Source organism: Bos grunniens, chromosome 29 (genome assembly GCF_055505025.1).
Source record: "Bos grunniens cultivar Pamir isolate PY7600 chromosome 29, Bosgru_T2T1.0, whole genome shotgun sequence".
Lineage (NCBI taxonomy): Eukaryota > Metazoa > Chordata > Mammalia > Artiodactyla > Bovidae > Bos > Bos grunniens.
This window is the reverse complement of record NC_141193.1, coordinates 28,250,863-28,273,364: the sequence shown is the minus strand read 5'-3', so window position 1 is coordinate 28,273,364 and position 22,502 is coordinate 28,250,863. Positions and strand designations below refer to the sequence as shown.

Sequence of the window (22,502 nt, the reverse complement as noted above, 5' to 3'; positions counted from 1 at the left end):
TATAAGAACTCAACCAATAATGTTATAATGCCAATAATGTACCATATGTAGCAAAGGATAAACCATATAACATCTTATGATATACCATTTAACATATTAAGATACACATTTTATGGTATACCATATAACATCTCAATAGAATAGTCATCATAAATGCAATATGTAGGACATCAAGTGTCTATTAATAAATGTAATAAACTATCACATAAGAAACCATAATTATATTTTTATTAACCATTAATTAGTGCACTTATTTTATATGAATTAAAAAAACACCAAATTGATCTATTATAAATAAAAATAAGGAGGCAGGGTTGTAAGTCTTTCAAATTCCAACTCTTGCCTCTTTTTCATTTGGTCCTAAGGATGATTAGAATGTCCTAATTTCTATTTTGGTAAGTAGGTTTTCAGCAAGGTTCCCCTGAGGCCGAGCAAGTTCAGACAAACAGAAAAGATGCATCTAGGAAAATGTTAGGCACCAAGGAATTCATCTAAATTCCCTTTTTCACAGCCATTCTTCAGTTTATTCAACTCTTTTGGATACCTAATCTATTTATAAAATGTTATGATTCCAGTCTGTTTATTCTTACTGATACTTTCCAAACCAGAAACAAATGAGATCAGGTATAATTCATTAGGGTATGTGATAAAAGTTCCATTTGGTAGGACTTCCTTAATTCAAATCTGAAAATTCAGACCTTTGCTTTCAGAAGAATATAACTATTGCTATCACACACACAAAAATGCTACCTGGGGGGTCCAGGAACATAAGGAATTTATTTTTTAAGTTGGCAACTCTTTATAAATGGAAGAAAGCAAGCGTCCTCTGCCTACTGATGCTTTCCTATTAAGGCATCATTTAGAAACTCTAGACTTCATCATGAAAGGAATCCTTGGTGGGCAGGGTCATTAATTAACACCGTTAATATTAAGAATCAGTTTGGATTCTTTTATTCCCATAAGAACAATCTTCTTTCAAAATATGAGAAAACAATAAAGATATGTATCATCTCATATAACTGGAATACCAGAGGGTGGACTCTGAAATGGTGTTACGAGTGAATCAGTAGAATCACTAAAGATCCTAGTTCTTTCTATGTTTTTATTCTTCTGTCTTTGGGATGTTTTTTCTCTATCTGTATAGATAGATGGCTATATCATTTGTACAATTACATTCAGAGAAGACAACATCCAGGTTAAGGAACAGGATGGCCTCTTTCTGTGACTCCCTCTTGGGAGTGAGGAGATATGCCTTAGACTAACTCCCACTTCAGTGATATTCCTTCATTCTGATTTGGTCACAAATGTGTCCCATGAATATCGTCTCTATAGGCCAATTATTAGCAAGGGTTAATGGGGTGTTGAGAGTGAATTGCAGTGTCCATCAAGTGCTGTATTTCCATTTTTCCCTGAACCAGAATAACACTACTCTATACTCACAGCAAGATGGAGCAGATTAAAGAAGGACCAGTCTTAGCCTAGAACTAAACGTAGATAAAATAGGGTCAGGTTATGGGCATAAAAAACCATGTTTAGACTCACACTAATGTAATATCTTCAAAAGGTTGGTAGAGTCTACATGGTGAAACTGACAAATTCACCTGGTCCATGGACACTGGCTTCCTGAAGAATGTCCCTTCATTTGCAGCCTCATGTAAGGCTGTTTTGATATCCTAGAGTATGTGAAGTTTTTAATCTCTTTCTTTCTTTCCAGCGAGGGATTAACTTCTGTCAAATCACTAGATCTATGGAGAATGAGAAGCAGTATGAAAAGTTCCTTTACTTTGATTTTATCAACTGTGTGTGTGTGTGTGTGTGAGCCCGACTCATTTAGAGGAAACAGAATATCCTTAGTTCAGCTGTAGAACAAGAAGAAATGTCTTTAATCAAGCTAATACGAACATAAGCTCCTTTTGATTCCAACAGGCAGAGAAATTTAATAATTAGTCTCCCAAACTTACCTACCCACAAACACACAGTGATTTTTGTAACTGAAGCCACACGTACTCTCTACTCAAGCATGGACTGAATTGGAAACTGAGGCTAAGAATGATGGTGATTGTTGTGTACAGATGTGGAGGAAAATACCATCAGGAAAAATAACGTCCCAGTTAGGAGGGTTGACACTTCATATAACAAACCAAGTATATGATGCATAATGTTGGCCACATAAATAAATTAAATATTTTCACGATCCATCTGGATGCCCACAGCACATCACTGAATCATATGAAACTAATTCATCTAATGACAAGTACTTTTAACTCCTTAACAACTTACTTAATCATAGCCTGGAATTATCATCTCTATTCAGAATTCAACCTTAGGCTCTTAAAGTTGTATTACTTTGGAGTGAACGTATTCTTTTATCTCAATTTAAATGGATCAAGTTTATATGAAGTAGTCCTTATTTTTGAGAATATTTTTATCCTAAATAAAACTCAAGAGAAATGTAAGAAAATTTAAGGGGAGACTATCCAGCAAATTAGCTAATCTCTGCTGCTGCTGCTGCTGCTGCTGCTGCTGCTAAGTTACTTCAGTCGTGTCCGACTCTGTGCAACCCCATAGACGGCAGCCCACCAGGCTCCCCCCTCCCTGGGATTCTCCAGGCAAGAACACTGGAGTGGGTTTCCATTTCCTTCTCCAATGCATGAAAGTGAAAAGTGAAAGTGAAGTCGCTTAGTCGTGTCCGACTCTGCAACCCCATGGACTGCAGCCTACCAGGCTCCTCTGTCCATGGGATTTTCCAGGCAAGAGTACTGGAGTGGGGTGCCATCACCTTCTCCGTAATCTCTTCTAGAAATATAGAATGTGTTGATTGATATGAATGGGATAGAAATGCACAAAATACTACAGAGTGGGATGTAATAATTTTATTGGTATTAATAATATTTGACTCTCAAGTCTGTCATCAGCACTGGGAAATAAATTCTTCCCTCTTTTTAATCTTCAGAATCTTCTTTCACACCCCTTAATTACTAATCGCATAGTTTTCAATTTATCAAAAGTACCTGGTACAGTGGAAGAAAGATAATAAGACAGAAATCTACTCTTGAATTGTTCAGTTTTGTCAAGATGAATAAAATTTTACACCATTTCAGAGTTACATGGGAACAAGAGGGAATTAATAACATGAAAGCCTTGTACACAACAGTGAGGAGAAGCTTGTTGTTTCTGTCTTTGTTTCTGGTATTCCAAGGGATATCCTTAAGAAAATCAAGTTTTCCTGCTTATAACAAAACCCGATTTCAGACCCTGGGTCTTTGGCGGAGCTACTTATACAGTTTTATTCATCTAAAAAGAATGAAGCTGACTATATAATCCCTTCAAAGTGTTTCTTTTTCAAAGAGGAAATATGGACAAAATGGGACTTCTCTTACAGGATATAAGGACTGAGGACTACAATATGAGTATCAAAGAGGAATATGGTGGAAGATTATAGTGTGTCCTGTTTCAGAAAACTAAATCTCAGTGTAAACTTCTGATGAGATATGGTTGATAGTGGAGGGAGGAGATAAGAAACAGCTTGATGAATCTAGTGAGTTTTTATTGCTCTACTGTAACATTGATTTGCAGAAGGCTACACTTTGATTCTAAGAGGCTACTTTGATTTCCACATAGATGTCATAGTCATTTCAAATTGAGCATGCCCCAAATTTAACTCTCAACTTATGCTACCTTCAAAGTGGCTTCTCTCCTAAATTTCACTTGAATAAATGGCACAGTTGCTATAGCCAGAACCCCAGAGTTGCTTTGCTTTATCTGCTTTCCTCATACCTGACTTCCAATTCATTAAAAAGTCTTGTAGTTTTTAATCTTTAAAATATGTTTTGGTGCTGGTGCACTGGGACAACCCAGAGGGAGGGTATGGGGAGGGAGGAGGGTTCAGGATGGGGAACACAGGTATACCTGTGGCGGATTCATTTTGATGTTTGGCAAAACTAATACAATATTGTAAAGTTTAAAAATAAAATAAAATTTAAAAAAATAAATAAAATGTGTTTTGGATCTGATTGCTACTCACCACTTCCATGGCTAATACATGAAATCAAATCTACCATCTTCTCTCATTTGGATTATTATGATCCCCAAATTGCATCCCTATTACTACACTTATTTCCCAGAGTAAATTCCCCAAATAACATTTAAGATAATTTTTTAAATTGAAATATAGTTGTTGTGTAATATTATGTTAGTTTCAGGTATACATCATAGTGTTTAAACATTCAAACACATCATGAAATGATCACCATGATAAGTCTAGTAACCATCTGCCCTCATAAAAAGTTACAGTATTACTGAACACATTCCTATGCTGTAATTACATCCTCGTGCTTGGTTTATTTTATAACTGGGAATTTGTGTCTCTTTATTCTCTTCACCTATCTGGCTCATCCCTCACTCCTCTCTTCACTCTGGGAACAACAAATTTGCTTTCTGTATCTATGAGTCTGTTTTCATTTTGTTTTTCTTATGTAATTTATTTAGATTCCATGTGTGTTTTCCTCTGTGTGATTTATTTCACTAAGCGGAATACCCTTTAGATCCATGTTGTTACAAATGGATGTTGATATTGATCAGAACCACAATATAATGGAATGATTTGAAAATTATTCAAAGTTCTTAGAGGATCCTGTATCACCTATTTCTTTCTCATCTCTATAAAGCTGTTCACAACTATCTTCCCTCATTTGTTCTCTTTCAGCAACATCAGTTTTCTTGATATACCCTAAATCCAGAAGCTCATTCCTAGCCCAGAGTCTTCTCTTTGTCTGGAAAATTCTCTGCTTCTTTTTATTTATTCATATCTATATTTTCTCTTGATAAGAAACTATATGTTCAGTTCAGTTCAGTTCAGTTGCTCAGTCATATCCAACTCTTTGCAACCCCATGAATTGCAGCATGCCAGGCCTCCCTGTCCATCACCATCTCCTGGAGTTCACACAAACTCATGTTTATCGAGTCGGTGATGCCATCCAGCCATCTCATCCTCTGTCGTCCCCTTCTCCTCCTGCCCCCAATCCCTCCCAGCATCAGGGTCTTTTCCAATGAGTCAACTCTTCGCATGAGGTGGCCAAAGTATTGGAGCTTCAGCTTCAGCATCAGTCCTTCCAATGAATATTCAGGACTTATTTCCTTAAAGATTAACTGGTTTAATCTCCTTGCAGTCCAAAGGACTCTCAAGAGTCTTCTCCAGCACCACAGTTCAAAAGCATTAATTCTTTGGTGCTCAGCTTTCTTCACAATCCAACTCTCACATCCATACATGACCGCTGGAAAAACCATAGCCTCTATGTTAAGTAGTCATTTAATACAACAATAATCAATAATGTAAAAAACTTGTACTTCTGGCTAAAATAGTGTAACAGGGCCTATATTTACCCTTGTTTTTGAAAAAAACCTAAAAAATGGAGAGAATATATGAAAATTAGCTCTTGAGTTACTGGACATCAGGTAGCAGAGGACAATAATCATTGAGATGTAGGAAAAATTGAGGAAAACCCTATGATTCCCATAGATCAATTTCTGGAGATAATTTACAGGTTGCAGGGCAGAGAGGGTGAACATAGGCAAAGTCCATTGTATACAGTGAGCTAAGAAGAGTAAGCTAGGAATCTTTCAAAGCCAAAGTGGCAAAAGTTCATAGGACATAGTGTCAGAGAAGGGAGAATTCCTGAGATCTCTATAGAGTCCTGCTCAAGTAATCAGTTAAGCACTGATCAAGACATGTTTAAAGAAATAACTTACAGTCAGAGAACAAGATTAGAAGGAACAAAATGCCCAGATCTTATAATAAGTTGAGTATAGAGTATGTTTACAACAAACAGAGTTGAAAACTTCATAGTTCATAGAACACTGGACTAGTAAAAAGAGTCTTGCTTAGTATTGGAAACAATAGCCATGAACTAAACAGTGGTCTGATTCCTCTTAACAGATGCTAAAAGTAAAATTCAGAAACATCAAAAAAATTCCAAGTGACTTAATCACATATCAAAAGAAAGCTTAAGATTTTTGAAATATCAAAATACTCAGCATCCAAACAGATAACATCCACAGTACTTTGCATCCAATAAAAGAAAAAATTACTAAGCACATCAAGAAGAAGGAAATTATGGTTCATAAGAAGAAGTATAAGTAGAAATGGATCTAGATATGATACAGCTAATAGAATTAGTAGACAATAATATTAAAAGTTAGATAAAGTGAAAAAGTAAGTGTTAGTTGCTCAGTCATTTCTGACTCTTTGAAACCCCATGAACTGTAGCTCACCAAGCGCTTCTACCCTTATGGCAGAAAGTGAGGAGGAACTAAAAAGCCTCTTGATGAAGGTAAAAGAGGAGAGTGAAAAAGTTGGCTTAAAACTCAACATTCAGAAAACAAAGATCATGTCATCTGGTCCCATCACTTCATGGGAAATAGATGGGGAAACAGTGGAAACAGTGTCAGATTTTTATTTTTTGGGCTCCAAAATCACTGCAGATGGTGACTGCAGCCATGAAATTAAAAGACGCTTACTCCTTGGAAGAAAAGTTATGACCAACCTAGATAGCATATTGAAAAGCAGAGACATTACTTTGCCAACAAAGGTCTGTATAGTCAAGGCTGTGGTTTTTCCAGTGGTTATGTATGGATGTGAGAGTTGGATGGTGAAGAAAGCTGAGCGCCAAAGAATTGATGCTTTTGAACTGTGGTGTTGGAGAAGACTCTTGAGAGTCCCTTGGACTGCAAGGAGATCCAACCAGTCCATTCTGAAGGAGATCAGCCCTGGGATTTCTTTGGAAGGAATGATGCTAAAGCTGAAACTCCAGTACTTTGGCCACCTCATGTGAAGAGTTGACTCATTGGAAAAGAGTCTGATGCTGGGAGGGATTGGGGGCAGGAGGAGAAGGGGACGACAGAGGATGAGATGGCTGGATGGCATCACTGACTCAATGGACGTGAGCCTGAGTGAACTCCTGGAGTTGGTGATGGACAGGGAGGCCTGGCGTGCTGTGATTCATGGGGTCGCAAAGAGTTGGACACGACTGAGCGACTGAACTGAACTGAACTGAACTGAAGCGCTTCTATCCATGGAATTCTCCAAGCAAAATTACTGGAGTGGTAGCCATTCCCTTCTCCAGTGGATCTTCCTGACCAAGGGACTGAACCTGCATTGCAGGCCAATTCTTTACCATCTGAGCCACCAGCGAACTACATTACATATGTCCTGAAGCTAGAGAAATGGTTGAACATGGCATGTTCAGAAACAGAGAAGAGATAATAATAAAACAAATGAAATTTCTCGAGATGAAAAGTACAATATCTGAGATGAAAAATTATACGGAATTGGATTAGTGGTAGGTTAGATATTGCAGAGGTAAAAAAAAAAATCAGTATATTTGAATACTTAGCAAAGAATACTTCCAAAATAAAACTCACAGAGGATGTAAAATGAGATTTAAAAACAAAAAGAGTATCAGTAAGTTGTGGAACAACTTAAAGCAGTTTAATAAACCTTTAACTAGAGTCTCTGAAGGAGAAATATGGGGGTCAGGGATATTTAAAAAAATATATGTGAAGGCATACTGGTTGGAAAATACCAATTTTGAAAAAAGGTATAAAATTGTAGTTCTAAGAGAGTGAATAAACTCTAAACAATAAAAATGAAACTAGCTATACTAAAATGTATCATAATCATATTTCTTAGAACTGTGCTTAGTTGTGTCTGACTTTGTGACCCTTTGGACTATAACCTGTCAAGCTTCAATGTCCTTGAGTTTTTTGAGGCAAGAATATTGGCAGGGGTTGTCTTCTGCATTGCAGGCGGATTCTTTAAATGCTGGAGCTAAAGGTGAAGATAAAATCCTGAAAGCAACCATGAAACAAAAAAGAAACATTATGTATAAAGGAAAAAAGGTTAGGAACATGGAAGAATTTTTAACTGGAAACAATGCAAGTGAGGAGCCAGCCAACCAGCTTATTTAAATCAGGAACTAGACAAGGAAATCTGCTTTCAACACTTCTACTTAGCATACAGTGGGGATTCTAGTGTAATCAAGAAAGAAAGAAAAAAAAAGATTTGACTATAAAGGAAGAAGTAAAACTGTCTTTATTTGTAGGTGACATGATTTCTACAGAGAAAATGTGACTTAATCTGCAAAAGAGTTGTGGTGGTGATGTTGCCAAATACTGTCCGACCCTTTTATGATCCCATGGACTATAGCCCACTAGTCTCTGTCCGTGGGATTTCCCAGGCAAGAATACTGGAGTGGGTTGCCATTTCCTTCTCCAGGGGATCTTCCTGACCCTGGGATGGAACGTGTATCTCCTGCATTGGCAGGTGGGTTCTTTAACACTGAGACACCAGGATAGCCTGTAAAAAAGCTACTAGGAAAATAAATGACTTTCAGCAAGGTTGAAGGACACAAGATGGATATGTAAATATAAAAAAATTATATTAGAGGCTTCCCTGGTGGCTCAGACTGTAAAGAATCTACCTGAAATGAAGGAGACCTGGGTTCGATCCCTGGGTCAGGAAGATCCCATGGAGAAGGGAATGGCAACCCACTCCAGTATTCCTTCCTGGGAAATCCCATGGACAGCAGAGTCTGTTGGACTACAGTCCATGGGGAGTCACGGAGAATCATGAAGAGTCGGACATGACTAAGTGACTAACACCTACTAGAAAAGAATATTTAAAGGTGAAATTTTAAAATGTCAAATATATATTTATATATTTGTAACAATTTGGTGCTAATAATTTATAAAACACCAGGAATTGGAAATACTTAGGATAAATCTATCAAAGGATGTATAAGACCTATACATTGAAAAGTGAAAGAACTTGGAGAAAGAAATTAAATTACTTAAATAATACTGGCATACCTCAGAAATAGTTCAGTTCCAGACCAGCAAAATAAACTAGCCACATGAATTCTTTGGTTCATGACCCCATGGACTATACAGTCAATGGAATTCTCCAGGCCAGAATTCTGGAGTGGGTAGCCTTTCCCTTCTCCAGGCGATCTTCCCAACCGAGGGATTGAACCCAGGTGTCCCACATTGCGGGCAGATTCTTTACCAGCTGAGCCACAAGGGAGGCCCAAGAATACTAGAGTGGGTAGCCTGTCGCTTCCCTAGTGGATCTTCCTGACCAAGGAATGCAACCAGGATCTCCTACATTGCAGGCGGATTCTTTACCAATTGAGCTATCAGGGAAGTCCAATAATGTTTTTAGTGCTAATAATTTATAATAACACCAAGAATTGGAAATACTTAGGAAAAACCTATTAAAGGATGTGTAGGACCTATATACTGAAAAGTGAAAAAACTTCGAGAAAGAAATTAAATTACTTAAAGAATATTGGCATACCTCAGAGATAATTCAGTTCCAGACCACCAAAATAAATTAGCCACATGAATTTTTTGGTTTTCCAATGCATATAAAAGTTATGTGTGCACTCTATTACAGTCTATTAAGTATGCAATAGCGCTGTTTTAAAAAAATTGTATACCTTAATTTTTTTTAAAAAATTATTAAAAATGCTAACCATCATCTGACAATGCAGGGTTGCCACAAATCTTGAATTTGTAAAAATATGATGCTTATGAAGCACAAAAAAGTGAAGTAAATAAAACAGGTTATGCCTGTAGATAAACATTGTTCATTGGCAGGAAGACTACATTTTAATATGCCAAATTCCCTTGATTTATCTATTGAATCAAAGCAATCCAAGTAAAAATAAGAGCAAGTTCTTCTGTAGAAATTGAAAAGATTATTCTAAAGTTCAAATGGAAATGCAAAAGATATAGAATATACAAAACAACTTTGAAAGAGAAGAACAAACTTAAAGAAATTACCAGATGCTGAAATTTTCAGTAAAGTTGCAGTAATCAAGATAGTATGTTATTGGCATTAAGATACTTTGATCAATGCAACAGAATAGAATTCAGAAAACAGACTTGTATGGTCAGCTGGAATTTGGCAAAGTTGCAGATTTCATTTTGTGGGAAAAGATAATGTTTCAACAGTACTGAAAAATTTGGATACCCATATGCAAAATTATGATATTCCATTTGTTACATCACATGTAAATTTCAAAGGACTAATCACGATCCTAAAACTATTATTTCTAGAAGAATACAAGGGAGAAAAATTTTGTGATGGTAGGTTAGGCATTTTTTCTTAGATATAACACTAAAAGCATGATATTATAAAATGTTTAAAATAACAAATTCATAAATTTGACTATAAAAATAATAACTTCTGCTTTACTATAAACAGTCTTAAGAAAATGAAAATATAAGCCACAAAGGGAAAATATTTGCAAGTCATATATCTGAATACATCTTCAGAATATACAAAAAAATTTCTCAAAGCTCAATAATATAAAAACCCATTTAAATGTATAAAATTCTTAACAGATACTTAATCAAAGAATTTATATGGATAAGCACATAGCAAGATAGCAAACATCATTAAGTATTAAGCAAATATAAGTTAAAACCACAATGAGATTATTGCCATATATTTGTTAGAGTGTGTAAAATTAAAGACTGACCTTACTAAGCATGGGCTAGAGTATAGAGCATGTAGAGTTATGTTGGGGTACTAAATTGCATCATTAATTTCACATTCTAATATTTCATTGCTGGAATATGGAAATACTATTGATTTTTTATGTTGATCTTATATCCTACAGGTTTGCTATATTCACTAAATAATTCTAGAAATTTTTTTAAATTCCATAAGATTATCTATATTTATCTGCAATTTTTAAACAGATTTTGAGACTTTATCTAGATATCTGTAAAGAGCCACATGCTTGACTAGTGATATCTGATACAAACGTATAAGTAACAGTAGTAGCAAACATATACCTAGTTTTAGTACCAATTTCCCCAAATTTCCCCTTTATATGAATAAGTAAACTAAGCCTCAGAGAAGTGAAGTGAATTGCCCAAGTGCGGTAGGATTAAAACAAAGCCTGTGTGTTCTTATTCCACTCAAATGCAATTTTTACTATGCTTCCCACTGCTGTCTCATCAAAACTTAGCTGAAATCCCATTTCCTCAGAAATAATTCAAGCCTAGTCTTCCCAAATAGTATTCCTTTCTCCTTTCCTTATGGATAAATGGCCCTGGACCATATCTGTAATCGTGACTCTATCTTGTTATCTTTTTCTCTAATTACTACAAGGCAATCCTCTTAGATGAAAAGATATTTTACAAACTACATTGTCATTTATTTCTAAACTTAAAGTGATACTCCTCATAGAGATATCTAAATGGATTTTAAAATGTAGGTTAAAGGTTTTACTCACAGTACCTTTTAATATGTTCATTTCCATGTCCTATCTCCATGTTTTCTATAATTTCTACTCCTTTCCACTAATTGAAATGTGTTAACATGGAAGAAGGTCACTGAATATAAAAGTATTCTTAGATATTTAAGCTTCAAATTCTTTATAAACCAAAGGATTGGGTCTCTAATGTTAGAAAACTCATAATGAAACAGGTTTATAAGATATATTTTTAGGCAGATAACTTCCCCAAAAAGCTAAATGCGAGATTGATCAGACAGCTATCTGTTCCACCCATTTACAAATTTTTCTGCCTTAGATACTCTTTGCAAATATGTGCTATGGGCTAGAATTCTCATGACTTAATGGAGATTATGAAATACAAATAATGTCATTATTATTATTATAAAACAATAATAAAGTATTTATTTAAAGTTGAATTTAAAGTAAGGAAATCATGCACATTATATGTAAGACTAGTTAAAACTACTTATATCATTGGCCTGCATGATAAATTCTGTTGAAGTTTTATGGGAGAACTTTTCAATATAAACCAAAATTTATACAATCAAATATTTGAAATCAGCTTTGACTTCACATTTAAAATATACAGGAGTGCACAAAAGAGATTCTGGCTTATCATGTGAATAAAAAGAATTTCCAAAACTAACTAAAAAGCATATTTTGTTTTTCAAGACCACATATACATGAGGAAATAGAATATCCATACAGACAAATGACAAAATTATACTCCCAGGTAATTTCTGAATAAAAGTGAATAGTAGTCTAGTTTCTGTTGCAGGGTCTCTGTGCATTTATTCTTACCAAAACCAGGAGCTCACTTTGTCATTGTGTACACAGTATTCTCAGAGGAAATTTAGCTGAAGTGTGCCAGTGAAAGGACTTGTAAGGCATATAGATCATCACTTTATCAGTGTTGGCCACCTTCTTCCCTCTCCACTAAACTCCCCTTCTGTAGTTCTCCCACATAAAACACATGAAAATCAATTTTTCTGTAGCTTTCTTCAGTAGAAAGAAAATGGACTTTGTTAATAAAGAATCTGGGGTCGATTCTTGGGGCTCAAATACTTAAAATCTATGACCCAGGTAAATTACTTAACCTCTCTACTCTCCTTATTTGCAGAGTATGGATGATAATATCTATTTTGCATATATTGTGAGATTAATAATAGTACAGATAAAAATCTTTAAAACTGATTATAAATATTATATTTATTAAAAACTGATTATTAAATATGATTATAAATAATAACAGGAGCATGTTTTTGTATACCTAGGAACTAACTGAATGTTTTAAAATATTACCTGAAGAATCAATATTTCATTTTGATTGCTATTTTGCTCTCTTTCTCTAGCCCACAGATGCTACAGTATTTGCTTTTATTGGCTTTTGAATGGATGTGCAATATATGGTGTTGACTTATTGCAATGTTTGTGAGTTTTCAGTTATAGAGTAAATTTACTTCTTTATAATTCAGGTGCCAATGTACAAGGTCAATGACCGCATTACAAACTCCCTACATGAAAGCTATTGAACTGTAATATCCATCAGTAAGTATATAGGAAATGATTTGACTTTTCCTTGAATAGTAGTTACTGAATCAAATTATTTTTCAGCTTAAAAATAATTGCAGATCTCAGATGCCTCTTTAAACCACGGCCTTCTGAATTCACGCTAGTTCTTCCTGCTCTCTCTGCTACTCTTGGTAATTCTAAGGAGCAGTACCCAGAATGTGCAAAAGCAGCATGTGGTAATAAAAACATGAAAGACGGTTTGGGGTTCAGATGATCTGAATTTAAACTGTGGTTCCTTTTCTGTCTTACTAATTGGATAATGTCTGTCAAATAACTTCCCTATATCTTAGTACTAATGTACATTTTAAATGAAATAATATATCTTAGAAAAAAAACTGTTGTTCAGTTTTAGTTCCAATATATAAAGAGTTTGGAATTCATCACCTCAAGTCTTTTCAACAAAACTAAAAGTCAGTTGATTTTTTTGAATCTGTCAGAGAACTGAGATTGTTAGATAAACCTCTACCCCCAAATCTGGAGAGATAACCAAAGAGACACAGCGGAGATCTGCTTACCTGAAACAGAATCCACTGGGGCCATAAACTGGGAGGAACACTGAAACTGTACTTTTGATCAGTTGCTGTAGGTTGAGTGTGGACTTAATTTGAGAGTAAGAATCTCCTGGTGGCTACGGCCTTGGAAGCCTCTACAATTTCATGGAGTCTACCTCTATGACCAACATTAGGCTTCTGTCAGGGAGATCTAATAAAGCAAGAAAGATTCCCAACTAAGGATTTCCAAGTGTCAAGGGCAAAAGAAGATATAAAATATAGCTTTTAAAACATTGTGAAATATATCCAGAGCCGTTTCCATAGCAAAGACCTACTCTCAAGCAGAAAGGACTATGTTGAAGCTTTATCTCAGTGAGGGAAAGAAATTCCTATTAAACCAACTCCCCTCCAGCCTTCTTATTTCAGCTAAGAGAAGGAAAAATATTGATGTATTTTCAATAATGGCCAAGGTTTCAGAAAAATAGATTAGTAATACAGCATCCAGGGAAAAGAGTGGGGAGAAGAGGGGAATAAAGCTAAATCACTGGAGAAATATTTGTGAAGCTTATGTTGCCAAGATATAGGCCCTTTAAGAGACTGAGTTTTAATTTCAAGGTTATAGAAAGTTCTCTTTCTGCCACACTTTAGTACCATGCCAAAAAGTCTTCAGTAAAATTACAGTGGGTTTCAGCAGAAAAGCATGTCTCTGAAGAGGAATACTTAGGGAAGCCCAAAGTTAGGAGGAAAGAGAGAAAAAAAAAAAAAAAAAGGTACTAGAAGACTGAAGCTTCTGGTGAAGCTTCTGGTGAAATATTAATCACAGCCCACCATCTATTTAGGCTAACTTTGATGCTAAAGCTGAAACTCCAGTACTTTGGCCACCTCATGCGAGGAGTTGACTCATTGGAAAAGACTCTGATGCTGGGAGGAATTGGGGGCAGGAGGAGAAGGGGACGACAGAGGATGAGATGGCTGGATGGCATCACTGACTCGATGGACGTGAGTCTGTGTGAACTCTGGGAGTTGGTGATGGACAGGGAGGCCTGGCGTGCTGCGATTCATGGGGTTGCAAAGAGTTGGACATGACTGAGCGACTGAACTGAACTGAAATTACACTGAAAATGTATTTAACCTCAATTCCTATTACTGAATACACTATGCCTGCTTTTTCACAAAAAAATCACAAGGCATGCCAAAGAAAAAGAGAAAGAAGGGAGAGAGAGAAGAAGGAGAAGAGGGGAGGGAAAAGGAGAGGAGAAACAAGACTGAACAAACAAAGCAATCAGTGGATCAAACTCAGACGTGATACAGATGTTGGAATTAACAGACAGGAACTTTTAAATAACTGTGGTTAATATGGTAAGAGCTCTTATGGAAAAAGTAGGCAATATGTAAGAATAGATGAGTAATATAAGCAGAGAGATACAAAATCAAAGGAAAATCAATAGGAAAGGTAGAAACCAAAAACACTATTACAGAAATAAAGAATACCTTTCATGGACTCTTTGGTTGGCTGAGCACAGCCTAAGAAAGAATCATTGAGCTTGAGGTGGAAACGTCCCAAATTGAAATATAAAGAGAGGAAAAAAAAAAAAAAAACAGAAAATCTAAGAACTGTGGAATAATTATCAAGAGGTGTAGTGTATATATAAATAAAATACCAGAAGAAGAAAAAGAAGCAGGAGAATGTTTGGAGTAATAACGGATGAGAACTGCAAAAAATTAATGACACATACCAAACTACAGATTCAGAAATTCAGATAGCACCAAGTGAGATAAATACCAACACCAGTACACACGCACACACACACACATGTATGCATACACACAACCCTATGTATAGCCTATTCACACTTCAGAAAACCAAAGAAAAGAAGGAAATTTAGAAAAAACAGATGAGAAAGCATCTTATCTATAAAGGAACAATGATAAGAATTATAGAGGACTTCTTTTTTTTTTTCCAAAGAGTAAAGTAAAAAATTATCGAAAAGAAAACAACAATCAGAAAGGCTCATGGGTGAGCTCTGAGAGAGAGGCATGCTTGTGGGAAGTTTAAATCCTTTATAAGGTGGCAGTTCTCCGGGTCTTTGTCTTCCCTCAGGCCATTCACCTTGCTTTGTTCTCCCCTGCTTAATTTGTTTCAGGACCCTCCCCTGGGGTGTACCCACACACCTTAGCCAAGATTGATCTCAAAGTGAAGGCTTCTGGGAGGAGCAAGATAATTATCCTCAGACTTTTGACTCCAAGGAGCCTTTCTGTGCATGTGTAGTGTCTCCTTTATCTTTTACTCAGATGGGTTTTTTTTTCTCTTCTTCTCTTTGTCCTTGCCATGATTATAGAGGACTTTTGATTAAAACCGTGTCAGTGTAAGTAGAGAATAGAGTGAAATATTTAAAATACTGAAAGAAAAAGAAACCATATCCAAACTAGACTTTCATATCCAGTGAACACATCTCTCATGAACATAGATTCAAAAATCCTCAACAAAATATTAGTGAGTCTAACAAACTGAGTCTAATAATATATGAAGTTAATTATACACCACAACTTAGTGAAATTCTCCCAAGTTTATGATGCTGGTGCAATGTTTGAAAGACAATAAATATAATCAATTAAATCAATAGGCTAAATAAGAAAAAATTATTTGATCATATTAACAGATGCAGAAAAAACATTTAATAAACTTTAATACCCATTTATAATTTAAAAACAGCAAACCAGAGACGGTAACTTCCTCAACTTAATAAAGAACTTCTACAACAAACCTGTAGCTCATAATATAGTTAGTTCACTGTGACAAACTTGAAACTTTCCCGAAGGAAAAGGAAAAGATGTCCTGTCTCATCACTTTTATTCTATTCAGCATCATACTGGAAGTCTTAGCTAACACAATAAGACAAGAAAAGGAAGTAAAGTTTATACCAACTGGGAAGAAAGAAATAAAACTCTTTTTGTTTTGCAGGTGACATGATTATGCCAAATATCCTAAAGAATCAGCAACCTGCAGCTAATAAGCAGTTAGAGCAAGGTTTCAGGATACAAGGTTATATACAGATATCAATTTCTTTCCTATATACCAGTAATGAACAATTGAAATTTAAAATTAAAATTGCAACATCATTTATACTGTCCCCTCCATGAAATACTTAGGTATAAATCTGGCATATTATAACCAAGTTGTATATGAAGAAAACTACAAAACTCTGATACAGAAATCAAAGATGTAAATAAATGGAAAGACATTTCATGTACATGGATAAGAAGATTCGATATTGTTATGATGTCAGTTCTTCCGATTTTGTACTATAGACTCAACACAATCTCGATCACAATCCCAGCAAATTACTTTGTAGATACTCACAAAAATTCCTAAGACAGTTTTATACAAAATTGAAAAATTTTGGAAGCAGCCAAGATTCTTTTCAATAGGTGAATGGATAAACTGTGGTACATACGTACAATGGAAAATATGTCAATACAACCCACAAGAAGACATGAAGGAAACTTAAGTGTGTATTGCTAAGCCAGTCTGAAAAGTCTACATACTACATGATTTTTACTGTATGATATTCTGGAAAAGGCAAAACTATAAAAGAGAATAAAAGACCAGTGGTTACCAGGGGTTTGGAGGGAGGGAAGGATGGGTGAAAGGTGGAGAACACAGGATTTTTAGGATGCTAAAACTATTCTTATGATAGAATAATGATGACATTATACTTAATGATGATGATATACTTAATAATGATATTATATTTATCAAAACCCATAGAACTGTATGACAGATGAACTCTACTGTAAACCATGGACTTTATACAATAATTATATATTAATATTGGTTTATTAACTGCTATAAATGCACCATGCTAATGAAAGATGGCAAATAGATGGGGAAACAGTGGCTGACTTTGTTTTTCTGGGCTCTAAAATCACTGCAGATGGTGATTACAGCCTTGAAATTAAAAGATGCTTACTCCTTGGAAGGAAAGTTATGACCAACCTAGTTAGCATGTTAAAAAGCAGAGACATTACTTTGCCAACAAAGGTCCATCTAGTCAAGGCTATGGTTTTTCCAGTGGTCATGTAAGGATGTGAGAGTTGGACAGTGAAGAAACCTGAGCACCAGAGAATTGATGCTTTTGAACTGTGGTGTTGGAGAAGACTTTTGAGACCCCCTTGGACTGCAAGGAGATCCAGCCAGTCCATCCTAAAGGAGATCAGTCCTGGGTGTTCATTGGAAGGACTGATGTTGAAGCTGAAACTCCAGTACTTTGGCCACCTGATGCGAAGAGCTGACTCATTGGAAAAGACCCTGATGCTGGGAAGGATTTAGGGCAGGAGGAGAAGGGATGACAGAGGATGAGATGGTTGGGTGGCATCACCGACTCAATGGACATGGGTTTGAGTGGACTCTGGGAGTTGGTGATAGACAGGGAGGCCTGGCATGCTGTAGTTCATGGAGGCGTGAAGAGTTGGACATGACTGAGTGACTGAACTGAACTGAACTGAATGAAAGATGTTAATAATAGAGGAAACTGGATGTGTAATATTTGGGAACTCCCCACAACATCTTAACAACCTTTCTGCAAATTTAAAACTATTCTAAATGACAGTGTTTATTTTAAAAAATTATTTGTGTTTTCAAATATACTAATATTAAATTTTGAAGAAGTATTAGTTCCCCTTGACTATACAGACTGTATCGTACATAGCCAAAATTCAATTCAGTATACTTGCTGTTGTATGAAATGATTATAGACAGGAATTTCATAGTAAATTAAATACAAAATTTAATAAAGTATAATTATATAGTATAAAGAGATAATAGATTAAAAGTTTGATAATGGGTAGTTTGATAGTTTAATTTTTGGATGACTCAGATCGCACTTGAGAATCTTTTGAAAGTCTCTAAGTCATCATTATGGACATCAGTTATTTCTGTGGCAAGCAGAATTTCTCTCATAGAGACCTCTTATTAAGGGAATGCCAATTTTAAGAAATGCCAATTTGTTAAGAAATATGGATTCATTAAGAGCATTACAGATTTTTTAAATTATACACATGAAAACTCAATCAGCATAAAAAATAAAGGTCATCGCTAGAATTCTCTTATTTGGGAAGCTAACTGTGCTAACATTTCCCTATAGCAGTTAGTTGTCTGAACAGAACAGGGCTGAGCAAAAAGAATTAGAGGTAGTCAGATATAGAAAAGCCATTCCTGTCATCTTGGATAAACAAGGACACATGGCTTGCAGATTTTGCCTGAGTCTATTTTGAAACATGCTGACTCATGAAGGTGTTCTTTTCATTGCAAATTACATAGCAGGATCCCTCTGAATTGCTTAATGGGTGGGGTGAGAAAGCTCTTTGAACTCTAGTTCCCCAGGATGTCTTGCTACTGTGTGTGATAACCTAACGAGTGTTTATCTCTGCCATAATATAGGAACTGAAATATTTTTCCAAAGAGGATTTGCTTTTTCTTTTCTTTTTGAATGCTGCAAGAGCACAAAAAGAATCTAGATGTAGGGCATGAAAAAGACTGGATAAGCAAGAGGAATTAAGTCCATATGAGAACTAAGAGGATTACTTCTGCTGCCATTTTGAGACCTTCAAAATCCAGGGATGTTTTCATGTGTTTGGAAGTAGGATTTCAGTTGAGAGGAAAGTTTTCATATAATTCTGAAAGGCTGAGAGTTGTGGGAAACTAGTAATATTTGAGATTACTGACTTAATAGGATTTTTGTCAATTATAAAGAACTTTAATCCAGTTTACTAAACTCAGTGTATTTGACCAAACTGTTGGCCTTTAGTTGCTCAGTCATGTATGACTTTTTGAAACCTCATGGACTATAAACCACCAGGCTCCTATGTCCATGGGATTGTTTAGGCAAGAGTACTGGAGTGGGTTGCCATTTCCTTCTCCAGTTTTGACCAAGCACAATGATTCTACTGTCTATGTAAAATGATGCTAGGGTTTTCTCATTTGTAATCACAAAATCAGAGACTGAATTAAATGGAAACAGATTATCTCATATCTCCAAACCAAAATAGCTTTATTCCTTTAAGATGCTCAGTTAAGTGTGGAGGATTCAGAGGAGGCAGCCATGAATTGAATTTCTTCTAAAAACCCCACATAAGGGCAGCTGCATTTCTTTCAATCGAAAACAAATAAGCAAACAGAAAACCGAAGATCATCTCTTCCTTTAGCTAAGCAGAAAATCTGTAATAGTTAATGTTCCTCTTTGCTCTAGATCATGCTCATCCTTATCTTTGGCCATCAGGAGAAAGAAAATAACTTGCAGACATTTTAATGGGAGATCATTTCACCATAACATGTTATTTAGACACACAATTAAAAATATAAAGCTTTTTTAGCTCAAAGGCAGATAAGCTACTAACCATAAAATTAATGCTCTGTGAATGCGCAGACACAAAATATAATTATATCCTAGTCACTAAGCCAATATTTAAAACTATTAATAGATCTTTCTTGGACTCCCTTGCCATTTCAGATAAGGTCTATATCTTCATCTAACTTAATGATGCAAAAGCTAGTTAAATCAATAAATTACTAAGATCTTTTCCTTACTTCTCTAGTTAAGGGATTGACACTGTTTATATTTTAAGCCTATTTGAATTAACACCAGAAAAAAAATCTTGCCATATTTGTCCAATAAGTTTTTGTTTATTTTTCCCAGTTCTCTTGAATTCTAGCGTAAAACTCTATTGATATTCAGCCATTCAGATCAGATCAGTCGCTCAGTTGTGTCCGACTGTTTGCGACCCCATGAATTGCAGCACGCCAGGCCTCCCTGTCCATCACCAACTCCCGGAGTTCACTCAGACTCATGTCCATCGAGTCAGTGACGCCATCCAGCCATCTCATCCTCTGTCGTCCCCTTCTCCTCATGCCCCCAATCCCTCCCAGCATCAGAGTCTTTTCCAATGAGTCAACTCTTCGCATCAGGTGGCCAAAGTACTGGAGTTTCAGCTTTAGCATCATTCCTTCCAAAGAAATCCCAGGGCTGAACTCCTTCAGAATGGACTGGTTGGATCTCCTTGCAGTCCAAGGGACTCTCAAGAGTCTTCTCCAACACCACAGTTCAAAAGTATCAATTCTTTGGCGCTCAGCCTTCTTCACAGTCCAACTCTCACATCCATACATGACCACAGGAAAAACCATAGCCTTGACTAGATGAACATTAGTTGGCAAAGTAATATCTCTGCTTTTCAATATGCTATCTAGGTTGGTCATAACTTTCCTTCCAAGGTAAGCGTCTTTTAATTTCATGGCTGCAGTCACCATCTGCAGTGATTTTGGAGCCCAGAAAGATAAAGTCTGACACTGTTTCCACTGTTTCCCCATCTATTTCCCATGAAGTGATGGGACCGGATGCCATGATCTTCATTTTCTGAATGTTGAGCTTTAAGCCAACTTTTTCACTCTCCACTTTAACTTTCATCAAGAGGCTTTTGAGTTCCTCTTCACTTTCTGCCATAAGGTGTCATCTGCATATCTGAGGTTATTGATATTTCTCCTGGCAATCTTGATTCCAGCTTGTGTTTCTTCCAGTCCAGTGTTTCTCATGATGTACTCTGCATATAAGTTAAATAAGCAGGGTGACAATATACAGCCTTGATGTACTCCTTTTCCTATTTGGAACCAGTCTGTTGTTCCATGTCCAGTTCTAACTGTTGCTTCCTGACCTGCATATAAATTTCTCAAGAGGCAGATCAGGTGGTCTGGTATTCCCATCTCTCCCAGAATTCTCCACAGTTTATTGTGATCCACACAAAATGGATATATTTAGCAGACATTTTTTCCTGCATACTATATAATGGGTCACTTTACTTTGTTTTAGGACTTTCTCCTTATGGACTATCTGTGCTAAGACAGAGAGCATGATTTAGTGAAAACATCAAAGACCTTGGAGTATAAGAGACTTGGGTCTCAGTTCTAGCACTGTCACTTCTTAGTTTAAGACTTTGAAACTGAAAGTGAAGTTGCTCAGTCATGTCCAACTCTTTGTGACCCCGTGGACTATAGCTCTCCAGGCTCCTCCGTCCATGGCATTTTCCAGGCAAGAGTACTGGAGTGGGTTGTCATTTCCTTCTCCAGGGGATCTTCCCAACCCAGGGATTGAACCTGGGTCTCCTGTGTTATAGGCAGACGCTTTACCGTCTGAGCCACCAAGGAAGTCTTTAAGACTTTGAGGAAGTATCTAATTAGAGTTTCCTCATTTATAAAATTGTGATTGATAATCTTACTTCCACCAGAGGGTGAAGTTGAGGATAGCATGAGTTCATGTGTATATGTTTTAATACAATGCCTGATATAACATATGCCCCAGTTTATGGCATTCATTAGTCCAGTGTTGGAGAGAATGAAATTCAAATTATTTAAAATCAGAGACACAGGTACATCTACATCAGTCTTAAACAACTAGACAGCTCTGCTGGGTTGTACCAGCTGAATATTAACCCCAAGTATTAGGAAGTAGAAAGTAATAAAATTGAGAACAGCCACTGGGAGAAATTTAGTGGAGGCCTCATCTTATGTCAAAGACTCAAGATTGACCTCCCAGACCCTTTACTGCAAGTCCAAGTGCAGAGACCTGCAACCCAGGAGTAGTTTCTTTCCCAAGGTCACAGATATTGAGAACTAGATTTAAAAATGGTGCCTATCAGACTCTCAAATTCTTGCTGCTTCTGCCTCACTAGAGTTGTTGATTTTATGCCATTTGCAGATTCTGAGGTGGCCTTCAGTTTCTGTGTCCATGGATTTCAAACTGTTCCTTGCAGTCCTAGGTTTCTGTGGGAATGATTAAAGTTCTGCTATAAAAGTGGTAGTGGAAGCTGAGAAGGCAGAGCTTCTGTGTCTCCCAAACCATGGCTCTCAGTTCAACTGGAAACTTCATCTTTTTCATTTATATAGAAAGACTTTATTGCTTTAAAAAGTCACTCTTCTATTCCAAACTGTATTCCTTGTTCCTACTCATATTCAGATAGAGCCTCAACCTAGGTCCTTGTCCCTACACCCAGGGTTTTTTCTCTTTCCATGGTTATTGCTTTGCTGAGTCAGTCTGGAATTTGCACTCAGCAAATCTCATAGGCTAACATCTTGTGTTTGAGTCCA

The 22,502-nt window shown here is 36.3% G+C and overlaps 1 long non-coding RNA gene and 1 other non-coding gene across 2 annotated transcripts in view; one reads left to right on the top strand and one right to left on the bottom strand.

Annotated features, from left to right (window-relative positions):
• Positions 1 to 22,502, top strand: part of LOC147342449 (uncharacterized) — a 521,236-nt gene that overhangs the window by 275,623 nt on the left and 223,111 nt on the right. The window lies entirely within an intron of this gene.
• On the bottom strand, positions 21,492 to 21,563 carry TRNAY-AUA (transfer RNA tyrosine (anticodon AUA)). Its single transcript has one exon. It is a non-coding gene; the product is annotated as a tRNA-Tyr (tRNA).